Here is a 15519-nt window from a genome sequence, read left to right as displayed (position 1 = left end):
GGCTCATACACACATGCACAACCAACTGCACAACATGACCAACCGCAACACAAACACACAAATATGTACACACACGCCAACCAACTAAACCACTAACTCACTTAAAGAGGACCTGAACTTTACACAGGACAGGAGGAAAGCATAGAGAAATGCACCCTGTATTTATTTAGAGAGTTTAGCCTGTTTAATTCCCCCTCATTTGTGTCTAATCTCAAGTTTTAAGTTGATCTCTCCCCTGCCATGACAGATAAGCTCAATTGAAAGCACATGCTGGTAACAATATGTCTGCTTCCATGAAACAGGAAGTAGAAACCGTGCGGATTTATTTTAGGATTTGTATCAACTGTAACAAATAAAGGTTTTTTGTTTAAAGGTTATTATGCTTTTGTATATCTTTTTAGGCCTCATTCACACTTTATGCGCTTCTGTCTGCTTTTTTTCAGCAATATGTATCTATAACATTGAGGTGCTGAAAAAAAGCAGAGAGGAAGTTCTGAGTTCAGGACCACTTTAAATACTATGCGTGCAAACTATATGACAAACTGCACAACATGTCTGCATTCAAAAGCAACGGTTGTTCAAAAGATTTGTACGCACGTTCCAATCTGCATGATAATTGGGCAGATTGATCCACTGGTTGAAACTAGCAAACCTGTTATTAGTTGGTCGTTTGCCAGTCATACACACGCCCAACTATCTTCTAACAGACTAAGTTTGAAAGATTGTTGGGGCATGTTTATGAGCCTTAAAGGAATACTTAAGTCAAAATAAAAAAATGATTTTTACTCACCTGGGGCATCCCTCAGCCCCCTGAAGCTGTATGGTGCCCTCGCAGCCTGGCTCCGATCCTCCTGTCCCCGCCGGCGGCTACTTCCGGGTTCGGCGACAGCCGCCGACAGGCTGGGAATGTGAGTGATTTTCCGCGTTCCCAGCCGCTATATCGCCCTCTATGCTGCTATAGCGTATAACATATACGCTATAGCAGCATAGAGGGTGATATAGCGGCTGGGAACGCGGAGAATCACTCGCGTTCCGAGCCTGTCGGCGGCTGTCGCCGAACCCGGAAGTAGCCGCCGGCGGGGACAGGGGGATCGGAGCCAGGCTGCGAGGGCACCATACAGCTTCAGGGGGCTGAGGGATGCCCCAGATGAGTAAAAAATCATTTTTTATTTTGACTTAAGTATTCCTTTAAAGGGCAACTGAAGTGATTGAGAGGTGGAGGCTGCCATATTTATTTACTTTTAAGCAATATCAGTTGCCTGGCTCTCCTGCTGATCCTTTGCCTCTAATACTTTTAGTCATAGCCCCTGAACAAGCATGCAACAGATCAGTTTTTTCTGACATTGGCCTCAATTCACTAAACTTATCTCCTGTCTTTAATAACTCTTCTAGAGTTGTTACCATGGTGATAAGGCATGTAGTATTCAGGAAACATTTTACCTCAGGCAAGCTTAAAGTTAACTCTTCTGTCTTTAAATTAACTCTCCAATCCTTAAAATAACTCCAGAGTTAAAGACAGGCTGTTAATTAGCTGCATGTGAAAATAACTACAGAGGAGGTAAATTAACTACAGAGGAGGTAAATTAACTACAGAGGAGGTAAATTAACTACAGGAGAGGTAACTTAAGGAATGAAGAGGTAAGATAACTCTCTCACGTGTGGAGGTAAGTTTTCTCTTGCCTTATTATCTCTAGCATGATCTTAGTGAATTGAGGCCATAGTCAGATCTGAGAAGATTAGCTGCATGCTTGTTTCTGGTGTGATTCAGACACTATTGTAGCCAAATAGATCAGAAGGACAGCCGGGCAACTGGTATTGTTTAAAAGGAGATAAATATGGCAGCCATATCACTCTCTCACTTCAGTTCCCCTTTAAGGGCTCGTTTCCACTATTGCGTTGTGAAATCGCGAATTTTCGTGCGAAAATTCGCATGGATGACGATGTATGCGAATTTAACCATGGCAATGCCGGTGTGCTTTTCCATTGATTTCATGCGAATTCGCATGAAAATTCGCATACCAAAACAGCATGCGAATTTCCTATTAAATACATTAGCGGCAATTCGCATACATTCCACTCGCAGGCGAATTCTGCGGCTCTTTTGTGCGTTTTTTCACCGCTGAAAAAATCGCACCTCAACAACGCTACAGTGGAAACAGGCCCATCCACTTGCATTACATGTGCGAATCCGCATGCGTTAGACGCATGCGGATTCGCAATAGTGGAAACGAGCCCTAAGAGGACTTTGAAGGAAAATTCACTGTAGCCCTTAGAATTTCACTTGTATTTATTTTTCTTTCTTCAAACATTCTTTTAGTGTTTGTTTTTTGCCGTCTGTGTTGTTTGAGTAAATGCGCCTCTCAGATTATCTTTAGGCCATTGTATGCTGTACAACATTTTTATAGACAACAATATAAAAATTGAATCTAACAAATCTTCAAAAAAAATCAAGGCCCTCTCATTCAAACTTTGAATGTTTCATTGAGCGAACCTTTAGAAGCTGTGTACTTTACCTGATCAAGTGGATGGGAGCACAGAGTGGGGAACCGAGGTGGGAGCAGAGGCGACTGTACTCTAAAATCTTACCGCTGTTTGGTGAATGAGAGCCTTGGTTTGAGGCCTACACCTGTACTTGCTCCAGTTTTAATTAAACCTTGTTTGATGAATCAGGCTCATTGTCTCTCCTGGGCAGGAATATCCCTTCTCTTAGGGCCAGTGCACACCTAAAAGAGGTAGCATAATGGGGTGTACAGTAAAGCTGCAAGTAAACAAGTTTTGTAACAAACGTGCTTGGAAAATCGCTATGTTCGGCTGGATCCACACTATAAGCGCTTTTGTGAGTGCGTGTGATTGCTAAACGCTTGCTGAGCACTTTTCCCCATTCACTTTCATTAAAATCACCATAAAATCTCGTAAAAATCACATAATATATACAAAATACATAAAAAATCTTTATTTTATGTGATTTTTATCATGATTTTAATTAAAGTGAATGTGAAAAAGCGCTCAGCAATCACAAGCGCTCACAAAAGCGCTGAGGGCCCATTTACACCAGAAGCGCTTTTCTGAGCGCTTTGCGATTGATGTGTGTTTTTTAAAATCACTACCATTCACTTTCATTAAAATAGCGGAAAAATCGCTGCGATTTTTGCATATGCGATCGCAAAAATTGCAATTAATGAAAGTGAATGGGGGCGATTTTAAAAACCGCTAATCAATCGCAAACTGCTCAAAAAAGCGATTTTAGTGTGATTGGGCCCTTATAGTGTGGATCCAGCCTTCTAGCACTTTCCAGGGGGATTTTCCACTTTCCTATAGTTAACCTTGAGGCTGAATCGCCTCAGAAATGCTGCAGAACCCGTGTTTGCGATTCTCTAAAAATCACATCGCTCTGGTGTGATCCACCCCATAGAGAATCATTAGCCAAGTGCTTTTGAAAGCGCTAGCGTTTTCAGAATCAGAATCATTTATTTCGCCAAGCATGACTGGGTCATGCCTGGAATTGGTTTTAGCAACACAAGGCAGCTCGCAAACAATAAGTTACAGCAGCAACGGCGAAAGCAAACAGTGCAAGACATAAAAACATAACAGTGCAAGAAGACGGTAGGACGCTACTACAGATACAGTGACATTTCGAGAAACAAAAACAAGATAACACAGAATGATACAGTAATAATAACACTCTTGTAACATGGGGTGCGACAGCTAGAGAAGGTGTTTCCTTAAGTGTGGGAGGGGCGCCATGGAGCTTATAGAGAGTTCAAGAGTCTCACCGCTGCGGGGAGGAAAGTGTCACTGCCTGGTGGGGATGGCCCGGAACCTCCGACCTGATGGGAGCCATCGGAAGAAGTGATGACCTGGGTGTGACAGATCGTTGGCAATCCTTGTTTATTTATTTATTTATTGTATTTATAAAGCGCCAACATATTACGCAGCGCTGAACATTAATTTGCCCTAGAGCACATCCTGGAGTTGTGAATGAGCTCCAGTAGGGGAAGGAGTTTCTCAATTATTTTCTACGCTGTTTTGATGACCCTCTGAAATTTGTATCTGTCGCTGGCAGTAGTGCTCAAGTTCTTGGGCCGTGCCGAAGTAAGAAAAGTCTCTGCTGGGCCTTCTTTTGGGTTGAGATGGTGTTCACCTTCCAGCTCAGGTCATCGGAGATTATTGTGCCCAGGAATCGGTCACTGGGAACTCTTTCAACTTCAGACCCGGCAATAAGAATTGGGCGGGGGGTGGTGCTCTGTCTTGTGAAGTCAATGACCATCTCCACAGTTTTGATGGTACTGAGCACCAGCTTATTCTTATTCTCTGCACCAGTGGCAGATTCTTTCCACCTCTTGGCGGTAGGCCTGTTCATTGTTCTTACTTACTAGGCCAACAATAGTGGTATCGTCGGCAAATTTGATGACCTTGACAGAGTTGGCCTTGGATGTGCAGTTGTTAGTATAGAGTGAGAACAGGAAAGGTGACAGGACACATCACTTTGGGGCTCCGGTGTTGGTGATTCTTGGTCTGGAGAAGATGCCGCCCATCTTAACCATATGGGACCTGTCTGTAAGTCTGTGATCTAGCAGCGGAGGGTGGGGTGGATGCCAAGTTCCACAAGGTTGTCATGCAGTTTACGTGGACAGATAGTGTTGAAGGCCGAACTGAAGTCCAAGAGGAGCGTCCTGGCATAGAAGTCCGGTCTGTTATGTACTCTAGGCATATATTGATAGCATCATTAAAAAGTACTCAGAAGCGCTCCAGGTGTGCATCAGCCCTTATTCAGCAAGTGATCACATTTGAAACTGTTCACAGTCGCATTTTTTACATTTCTGATTAGGGATGGGCAAGGAGATGCAAATACAGTGGGATGCGAAACCTTGTTAATCGTCATGATTTCCCTGTATAAATTGCTGGTTGTTACAATAAAAAATGTCAGTTAAATATATCATATAGGAGACACACACAGTGATATTTGAGAAGTGAAATTAAGTTGTAAGGTCCGTATCAGGCAAGCGGCGGAATGCCGGGCTGCAGCTCTTACTTACGGGTCTCGGCGAGCCGCTGACGTCAATGGAGCGCAGGAGGCTTCTCAGATTTCATTGGATAGGCGGAGGACGCGCTCTCAGTACGCACTCCGCCAATGTAAACCGTGACACTGACTTCCCTGCTTGCGTGTCAGCTGATTAGCTGACACTCTGGAATACTATTGGTTTGTTTTCAATTCTGCTTTCTGTTGATTGGTTAGTCCTAGAATTTAAACTTGGTGAACGCCCCCAGTCATCACCCGTGATAGCATTAGCTTTGGCTAGTTGGTGGGTAGCGCTCACTATCTGATTGATTCCTGTTGCTGACTATTGCCTTGTATCCTGACCACGCTTAACCTTTGATTCCTGTTGCCAACCTTGCCTTGTACCTCGACTACGCTTGTCTTGCCGCCCGGATTGACCTTGGAGACGGATTTGCATGAACTCGGCCTGCCTTGACTACGCTATCTCTGGAAAGTGCCCATCTGGACTCCCTTACTGTCACCAGGAACTCCTGGAACTTCTGCTACTTGGCTCACTCGTCTGAATAGCCTCATCCACTAGGCCTCAGGTGACTATCTTGTATATTCATATCTACTGTGCCCAGTATTGCATTGCCAACAATTATCAGGTTGTCTGGTGATTAGCTATCTGTAAAACTGTTTGCTACATCTACGTGCAGGGTGTATTGTGTTAGGCAGGAGTTTGCGCAGGTGTTACGAGCTGGGCTTTGGGTCAGTCATATGAGCATACAGTCTGACCTGTGGTTATTGATCAGACAAGCCTGACAGAATTTTATTGGATGTACAGAAAGTGTGCAATAATTGTTAAAACTAAATTAACTGGTGCATAAATTTGGCCACCACTGCATCATACAGGCCTATTTCTCTATTAAACTCTGACTACAAGTTGCTTACTAAAGTATTAGCCAATCGTCTTAAAAAAGTAATACTCTCCATTGTTAACGAGGACCAGACTGGCTTTATGCCTGGCAGATCCACATCCATCAATCTCAGACGTGTACAGGTCATGGCCCAATTGGGGAATGATAGTCTGAGAGACTGGGCCTTTGCCGCATTAGATGCGGCAAAGGCATTCGATTCCATTGAATGGCCATTTTTACTCGGTTGCCTGCGAAGGTATGGCTTTCCGGACAGCTTTATAAATTGGGTGCGGATGATCTATAGGGCTCCTACAGCAAATCTTGCAATTAATGGTTCACTTACTCCCTCGTTTTCATTGGCCAGGGGGACGCGGCAGGGATGCCCTTTGTCCCCTATGCTGTTCGCCCTGGCCATTGAACCTCTGGCACTTATCATTCGAGCTGACACTTGCTACAGGGGTATTAAGATAGGTATGCTGGAGGAACGCATTGGTCTTTATGCAGACGACATGATCCTTTTTATGGACACTCCGGAGATCTCCATGCCCAGAGCAATGTCAATTATCGGTAGGTTTGGGATTTACTCGGGCCTACTGATAAACTGGCCTAAGTCAGTTGTGACATACTTCTCAAGGAACCCCCCCCCCCCCCCCCCTTTCTCCAAATTTGGGCTGCCCTGCGAATTATTGCAGATGAATTCAATTATTTAGGTTTAATTATTACAAAAAAAATGACAGATGTTCTCCCTAGGAATCTATACCCATTGTTAGACTTAGTTAAAGCCAAATTTAGAGTTTGGTCAAAACTCCCCCTCTCAGTACCGGGGCGAATTAATCTTATTAAAATGATACTTTTACCTAAGATTCTATATATTATAGAGCATGTGGCAGTGACCATTCCTAAAAAGTTCTTCAGACAACTTAATTCACTTATGTCCCCCTTTATTTGGGGTAGCACTAGGCCCAAACTTAAATTAACTACACTCCAGCGTCCAAAGTCTGAAGGTGGACTGGCACTCCCGGACTTTTTTATATATTATTTAGCAGGACAGCTCAGATATATTACAACATGATTTACTGACCCCCCCATGCCTAAGTCCGAACAGCACATCCAAACCTCCCTTGGCAGTCTTTCAATGTTCGGATTTCTTGAAGCAAAACCCTTTCCTTTCATTGGCAAGATTCCAGCTCATACTTTAGCTCACAACATATGGACACAAACTAAAGTGTTATTGGGTTTCACTGAAACATTGATTGAAATGCCACTCTGGAATAATCCTGCGCTCCCTGAGTTGCTTTTGCTCCAGGATCCTTCCTGGTGGATCAATCTTGGGATAGTTGCTTTGTATGACATTATTAACTCCAATGTTTTAAGCTCTTTTGAGAATCTATGTCTTCGTTATAATGTTCCAAGAACTGGTTTCTATAGATACCTTCAACTTAGACATGCACTTCAGGCCCAATTTGGTTCAGAAGCATGGCATATGTCTAAATACCCTTTAATTGGAATTTTTAAGACACAAGGCCCCTCTGGTTTGATCTCAGTACTTTATACCTTCATTCAAAGTTACCATACCTCCACACCTTCCCCAAGTGGGTTGGATAAATGGATTAAATACATCCCTTCATTAAATGAACAGGACTGGGATGAAGTATGGGAACTCCCTCGCCAAGTCTCTGTAGCTGCGAATGACAGAATTATTCAATTATATCTTCTTCATCAGGTCTACTTATCACCAAAGCGATTGATTAAAATGGGCAGGACCATTACGGACTCATGCCCTAGATGCTCTGCATATGCTGCTGATTTTTGGCATATGATTTGGCAATGTCCCAAATTGCGAGCATACTGGAAGGATGTATTTGTGATATTGGAGTTGGTTCTGGGGCAAAGCATCTCTCCCAATCCCAGTGTCGCATTGCTTGGTATATTAGACGAAGAGGTATGGTCTAAAGACCACAGACCTATTATTAGGAAGGCATGCTTCTTCGCCAGTAAAACAATCGTTCTTAACTGGCTTAACCCCTCCCTCCCCACGATAAAATGCTGGAAATCCCTAATTAATCATAATCTTAATCTGGAAAATATCACCTATAAAAATAGGGGGACCCTTGTTAAGTTCCATAGAATTTGGAGTTTGTGGATGGATAGTCCTTTGACTGTATCCCATGACTAGAGTTGGTCATGGTGATGCAGAAACAAGTGCTAAGCGCTCTCTGGCCTCTGAGATATAGGTTATTGTATACAGGAATATTATTATTTTTTTTCCTCTTTCCTTTTTTTAATTTATTCTTATTATGCATCTTCGGTGCACAGGTGGATGTTTGTTTGTTTGTTTGATCTACTGTTTCTTATGGGGTGATTGGCATCTTCTTGTCAAGTACCCCGATGTGCTTTGGTTATGTCACTAGAAAATGGAATCTCCATGGAATGTATAACCTGTAACTTGAATCCTCACCTTCGCTGTCAGATCAATACCTCTTTACTGTATCAACAATATTTCGATGGATAATCCCTTGTATCCTGTACATGATATACTTATATGTATTCAGTGACATTTGTTTAATAAAACCACCGCAAAAAAGATATGAAATCAATATTTAGTTGATCCTCCTTTTGCAGAAATTACAGCCTCTAAACACTTCCTGTAGGTTCCAATGAGAGTCTGGATTCTGATTGAAGGTATTTTGGAGCATTCCGCCTTACAAAACATCTCTAGTTCATTCAGATTTGATATCTTCTGAGCATGGGCAGCTCTCTAACTCACACCACAGATTTTCAATTATATTCCGGTCTGGGGACTGAGATGGCCATTCCACAACGTTGTACTTGTTCTTCTGCTTAAATGCCTTAGTGGATTTTGAGCAGTGTTTAGGGTCGTTCTCTTGTTGAAAGATGCAGCCCCAGCGCAGCTTCAGCTTTGTCACTGATTTCTGGATATTAGTCTCCAGAATCTGCTGATACTGAGTGGAATCCATTCGTCCCTCAACTTTGACAAGATTCCCAGTCCCTGCACTGGCCAGACAGCCCCGCCGCATGATGAAACTACCATATTTTACTGTAGGTAGCAGGTGTTTTTCTTGGTATGCTGTGTTCTTTTTCCTCCATGCATAACGCCCCTTGTTATGTCCAAATAACTAAATTTTAGTTTCCAGTTTACAGCATCTCCTTGTGTAAAGTGCATGATGCACAGTGACTCCATCTGCATCAAGATGATGTTGTAGATCTTTGGTGCTGGTCTGTGGGCTGACTCTGACTGTTCTCACCATTCGTCGCTTCTGTTTATCCAAGATTTTTCTTGGCCTGCCACTTCGAGCCCTAACTTGAACTGAGCCTGTGATCTTCTATTTCCTCAATATGTTACTATGGCCTAGTGCACACCAAAACCGCTAGCAGATCCACAAAACGCTAGCGGTTTTGGGTGCGGATCAGTGAGTTTAGTCCCAGTGCACACCGAGCGGATCTAGATGCGATCCGCCGGGTGTTCACCGGCCGCATCAGCATCCTCATGGCTAATGTATCTATGGGCTGGTGCACACCGGTGGTTTGAGGTTTTTAGCAAACCGCAAACGTGCAGCAAGAGGCACGTTTGCGGCTTGCTAAAAACCTCAAACCGCCGGTGTGCACCAGCCCATAGAGATACATTAGCGGATTTTCAGGCGGATTCGGCCGGCGGATCCGCCCGGTGTGCACTGGGCCTAACTGTGGAAACAGACAGCTGAAATCTCTGAGACAGCTTTCTGTATCCTTCCCCTAAACCATGATGGTGAACAATCTTTGTCTTCAGGTCACTTGAGAGTTGTTTTTAGACTCCCAAGTTGCTACTCTTCAGAGAAAGTTAAAAAAGGTGGGAAACTTACAATTGATCCCCTTAAATATTCTTTCTCATAATTGGATTCACCTGTGTATGTAGGTCAGGGGTCACTGAGATTAGCAAGCCAATTTGAGTTCCAATCATTTAGTTCTAAAGGTTTTGGAATCAATAAAATTACTAATTTTATTCAAACAATTATTGAACACTTTCTGTAAATCCAATAAATTTAATTTCACTTCTCAAATATCACTGTGTGTGTCTCCTATATGATATATTTAACTGACATTTTTTATTGTAACAACCAATGTTTTATACAGGAAAATCATGCCAATTAACAAGGTTGCCCAAACTTTCGCATCCCACTGTGCTTCCAAGTTCTGCAGGATTATGCATATTTATGCAACTTGAAAATGAACAAAAAATCAAATTCCACCTTGACAGGATGTGATTTATCCGTTATGAAGCTGCTCATATTTGCATATATAATTTGCATAATTATCTGCATCCTTGATGCACACAATGGCTATCATTCATAAAGCATTCCCGCATGCGGAAATGCGTAATACCGCTGACTTTACCGAGCACTGAGCAAGTTTTGTATTCATAAAGCCTCTTTCCGCATGCGGAGCTGACATTCCCGTGCAGAGTGACAACGTACCGCCTTGTGCGGTGTGGATACGCAGTTATCCAGAAAAAGTATCAAAATGTTCATTCATAAACATTTCCGCATAGCGGTATGCGGAAGGGGATTACCGATCCCCTGGATGTAGCGGGAAGCTTGCGGAGTACATGTAAGTGAATGGGACGGACCTCCCACACATCAGCAGAGAGAGCACCGCATGGAGGGACTCGGACAGCTTTTCTGTTTCCGCATGCCTACCGCCCGCCTGCCGACACCATTCTCCAGAAAACCTCCGCACTGCTACCGCCCCAGGCACAAAGTTTATGAATGACCACCCAGAAGGATAAACTACCGACGGCGGTATTCTCCCGCACGGGTTCCCCTTACCGACAGCCTGTTCATGAATGATAGCCATTGCGTGATTGCTAGCAACAAATAGCGCATGTCCATGGCTGCTAAAAAATGCTTTTATTCATACACAGTTTGGACTTAGGCGGGGGGAAAAAAGACAGCTGCAGGATTATCCTTCAAACGATAAATAAATAAGATGTGAGTGAGCCTATTGATTTACATGGTCTGTCAGTTCTCATTACTTTTCCCATTTTGGCAAAGCGCACATGAATAAGGCAAGTACGATCCATGCTCAATCATGATATATACTGTACCTTCTCTGCTCCTTGTTTCTGATAAGTGTTGATCCCAAATCATACTGCCATCTTTTCCATAATATAAAAAGAAATCCGGAAAAAAATAGATATTACACACATGAATATCATTTTCTTAAAATAGCAAATTATGGTACTGCATGTAATATATGAATTGTAGAGCTAAGCTAATCACTTTATTCTTGGAAAAGAGCCATGCCAACATCTACACTAGTTTAGACTCGTGCCAGTCAAGGGAAGCAGAAATCTGATGCAGTTGCTACGGACATAATTATGTTACAATAAAACAGGACATTTGCAAATATAGATGGCAACCTATAGGCATTTATTTAGCTATACCACTTACATGGCTTTGCAAGGTTTAATGTTATCCATAGATTAGGCAATTTTATTCTAAATCTTTACAGCACAGGGCAAGCCAGAGTGACATTTTAACGAATCATTTGTGAACAAAAAGTAAAAAAAAAAAAGTTCTCTCCAGGACAACTACGGTATATGTGTTTTATTTGCTATGTGTAAGTGACATAGTTCACAGATGTAAAGCAGGAAGGTATATATATACTGTGGACTGTTGCCGGCCTCCGTAGAAGCGCATATTGCGCAAAATGGCTGTTAGGCTACCAGTAACCTGCACCAACCATAACCACCTGCCTGATTGGATTGGTATGTGCACACTCTTCTGAATTCTTCAATGTTTGGAATTTGGTACATGCACATCATGTGTTCAGCTTACTGTATGTTGCACAATAAATGGACCCGAACAGCAGTGCCAACCTTTCCCTGCACCTTCATTCACAAACTAAATTATTTTACTGCACTGGCCTTAGTGAATTGAGGCTAGAGTGTATACTTAAATTAGAGATGATAGGGTCTTTAACTACCTGCGGACCGGCGTAGTTGAAATGTACGTCGGGCAGGGGGCGCTGCGGTTCTGAGCGGACGTAAATTCTTGTCCCATTTACCACGCGCCCCCGCTGCGCTGTCCGCTCTGTCTCCGCCGCAATGTGCTGCCCTGCCGCCTCTATGACGGCGAGCACTGTGAGCCGGGCAGGAGCCGTTTTCATTGGCTCCTGGCCCTGTCATTCATGTAAGCCGTTCCCATTGGCTTACATGGGGTGACAGGGTCAGGAGCCAATGAAAGCGGCTCCTGAGCGGCGCACAGCGCTCTGCCATCATAGCGACAGCAGAGAGAGCAGCCTGTGTAGGGGACAGAGCAGCGAAACCGGCGGGAGCGACAGTAACTTGCGGCGATTCGTCAGGAAATGGCGGTTTACTGTACCAGCACCCTCTGGTCCTTAAGGGGGCAGAGGGTGCTGGTACTCAAGTGGTTAATGTTTTGAAAACAAGCTGAGGAGAGCGACCATCCAGTGCCTGCACAACAGAACACCTGGAAAACCGAGCGGGGTCCCTGAAGAGATTCAAACTATACAGTTGTGTTCAAAATTATTCAACCCCCACTGAAATTGAGTGTTTTGGCCAGTTTGACATTGATTTTGATCTTTTCAGTCATCTTGTTTACAATTCAATCAAAGAGGCACTTGTAAGTCAGACAAATATAACATAACATTTATAATGAAATAACCACAAATGTCTATTCTGTGCTCACATCAATATCCGTTTTATTCAACCCACAAGTGACATTCATTCTTAGTGCTTAGTACAACATCCTTTTCCAGTTATAACAGCTTTTAAACGTGAAGCATAGTTTGACACAAGTGTCTTGCAGCGATCTGCGGGTATCTTAGCCCATTCTTCATGAGCAAAAGCCTCCAGTTCAGTCACATTCTTAGGCTTGCGCGCTGCAACTATTTTCTTTAAGTCCCAACAGAGGTTCTCAATCGGATTTAAGTCTGGTGACTGCGATGGCCACTCCAAAATGTTCCAGCCTTTAATCTGCAACCATGCTCTAGTGGACTTGAAGGTATGCTTGGGATCAATGTCCTGTTGAAAGGTCCAATGTCTCCCAAGCTTCAAGTTTGTGACGGACTGCATCACATTTTCATCCAACATCTCCTGGTACTGAAGAGAATTCATGGTACCTTGCACACGCTGAAGCTTCCCTGTACCTGCAGAAGCAAAAAAGCCCCAAAGCATGATTGACCCCCCGCCATGCTTCACAGTAGGCAAGGTGTTCTTTTCTTCATAGGCCTTGTTCTTCCTCCTCCAAACATAGCGTTGATCCATGGCTCCAAACTGTTCTAATTTTGTTTCATCAGTCCACAGAACATTATCCCAAAACTTTTGTGGTTTGTCCACATGACTTTTGGCATACTGCCGTCGACTCTTCTTACTCTTTGGAGACAGCAAGGGGGTACGCCTGGGAGTTCTGGCATGGAGGCCTTCATTACGCAGTGTGCGCCTTATTGTCTGAGCTGAAACGCCAGTACCCGCATCTGACAAATCTTTTTTCAGTTCCTCAGCAGTCACACGGGGACTTTTCTCCACTTTGCGCTTCAGGTAGCGCACAGCAGTCGAAATCAGTATCTTCTTTCTGCCACGACCAGGTAGCGTTTCAACAGTGCCCTTTGCCTTGAATTTGCGAATGATGCTTCCTATGGTGTCTCTTGGTATGTTTAACATCTTTGAAATCTTCATATAGCCATTGCCCTTCCTGTGAAGAGAAATCACCTCTTCTCTTGTCTTCCTGGACCATTCTCTTGACTTCACCATGTTTGTAAACACACCAGTAAATGTCTAGAAGGAGCTGAGTATCACAGTCATTTTAAATCTGCCCAATTGGTGCTTATTATGCTTGATTGCTGCTCGTTAACATCCACAGGTGTTATCAATACCTGATTGAAAACACTTGAATGAACTTCTGTTCTTAAGCGTGGTAGTCTTTAAGGGGTTGAATAATTGTGTCAATGAAGAAATCACACAAAAAAAAACATTTAATACTGTATTACAAAAACAACTGATGTCATTTTAGTTGCATTTGGTTCTTTAAAAAGTCCCTGTAAGATTTAATTCTGAACACAATTACAAATGTACACTAAATTCCCTAAAACCCTTTACAGCATTGGGGGTTGAATAATTTTGAACACAACTGTAGATAAGAATAAAAACCTGAAGGGTTCTTAAGGCCCATACTCAAACGCGGCGTTTGCCTTGTCGCGTGCCTGTACCGACATTAAGAGATCGCAGAAACAAACTTTTGTCACTTTAAAAAAAAAAATTGCGGGTCGCCAGAAGAAGCATGCAAAGAATCGCGAGGTGAGTGTAGGCCTTAAGAACCCTTCAGGTTTTTATTCTTATCTATAGTTTGGGATGCGCAGCGATAACGACACCCTGGCCAGATTGGATCTTTAAGATCCTTGACGACTCTTGCGCAAAGTGGCGTGATAGTTTAAAATTTTGTTCGCGCCCATCATGTGTTTCCGCAGGCAGGAAGATGGGTCGGGGAACCTCATTTGTCAGGAGGCGTCGCTGTGAGGTTCCCCAATCCATCGCCAGGTGAGTATTCAGCTTTACTGGAACCTACTCTAAAGTTGGGTGATAATGAACAGATGGCTTTTTTTTTTTTCTTTACTATACTAGATTTCCTTTTATTTGATTTGATTTATATGTACAAGACCTAAATAATCATTTTTTATTTTGTTTTGTCATGTTGTAACGATTGTGGAATCGTCTCCGTGGTCAGCGCACCAGACGTGCGCTGACACGGCAGATTTCCTCCACAAGCGTATAAATTTGCAGGAACCCAGCAGTAGGTGCAATGCACCTGCAGAGGGAAATTCCTGACGGCAGGTGGAGCTGTGGAGTGCAGAGGAACAGCTCCTCTGCTCTACCACACACGCCAGACAGGAATTGTACGAAGGGAAGAACTGTAATCGCAAGAGAAGCGATTGAGAGTGAGCACAGAGACAGATTGTGTGTGTGTGCATAAAACTAGTCGCCAACCCGCGACTGTGCACACACCACAGCAGATACGAAGCAGGAACGCGATCGCGAGAGGTGCGATCGCCAAGCGTGACACAAGGCAGATCAGAACAGAATATGAGGGTAGCAAAGGCACAGCAAATAATACAATGAGAAGATGCGGAAAATAACAAACGCTAGCTAACCGCGAACACCGCACTCATTCGCAACAGTGCACGCGGTTATGCGCGGTCTGCACGTGATAAGCACAATAGAGACAAGCACGCCTAACTAACCATCGACAGACAAACATGAAACAGAGGACGCGAACGCTTGCTTAACGGTTACCTCACCGAGCCTCCAGCAAGTGGTCGTAGCAGACAAGACAGACACACGAAAACAGGGACAAGCGAGAGATAGGATCCACAGCACTAGCGAAAAGTGGCTAGCGTGATCCAGGTACAGGGTAGCAGAACAGAAGGATCCACAGCGCTAGCGAAAAGTGGCTAGCGCGATCCCAGGAGACAGAACAGAAGGATCCACAGCGCTAGCGAAAAGTGGCTAGAGCGATCCCAGGAGACAGAACAGAAGATCCACAGCGCTAGCGAAAAGTGGCTAGCGCGATCCAAAGAGACAGATCAGAAGAGATAGCTGGTAGCAAC

This window comes from Hyperolius riggenbachi, chromosome 2 (assembly GCF_040937935.1).
Source record: "Hyperolius riggenbachi isolate aHypRig1 chromosome 2, aHypRig1.pri, whole genome shotgun sequence".
Lineage (NCBI taxonomy): Eukaryota > Metazoa > Chordata > Amphibia > Anura > Hyperoliidae > Hyperolius > Hyperolius riggenbachi.
Note: the sequence above shows the minus strand (reverse complement) of the source record.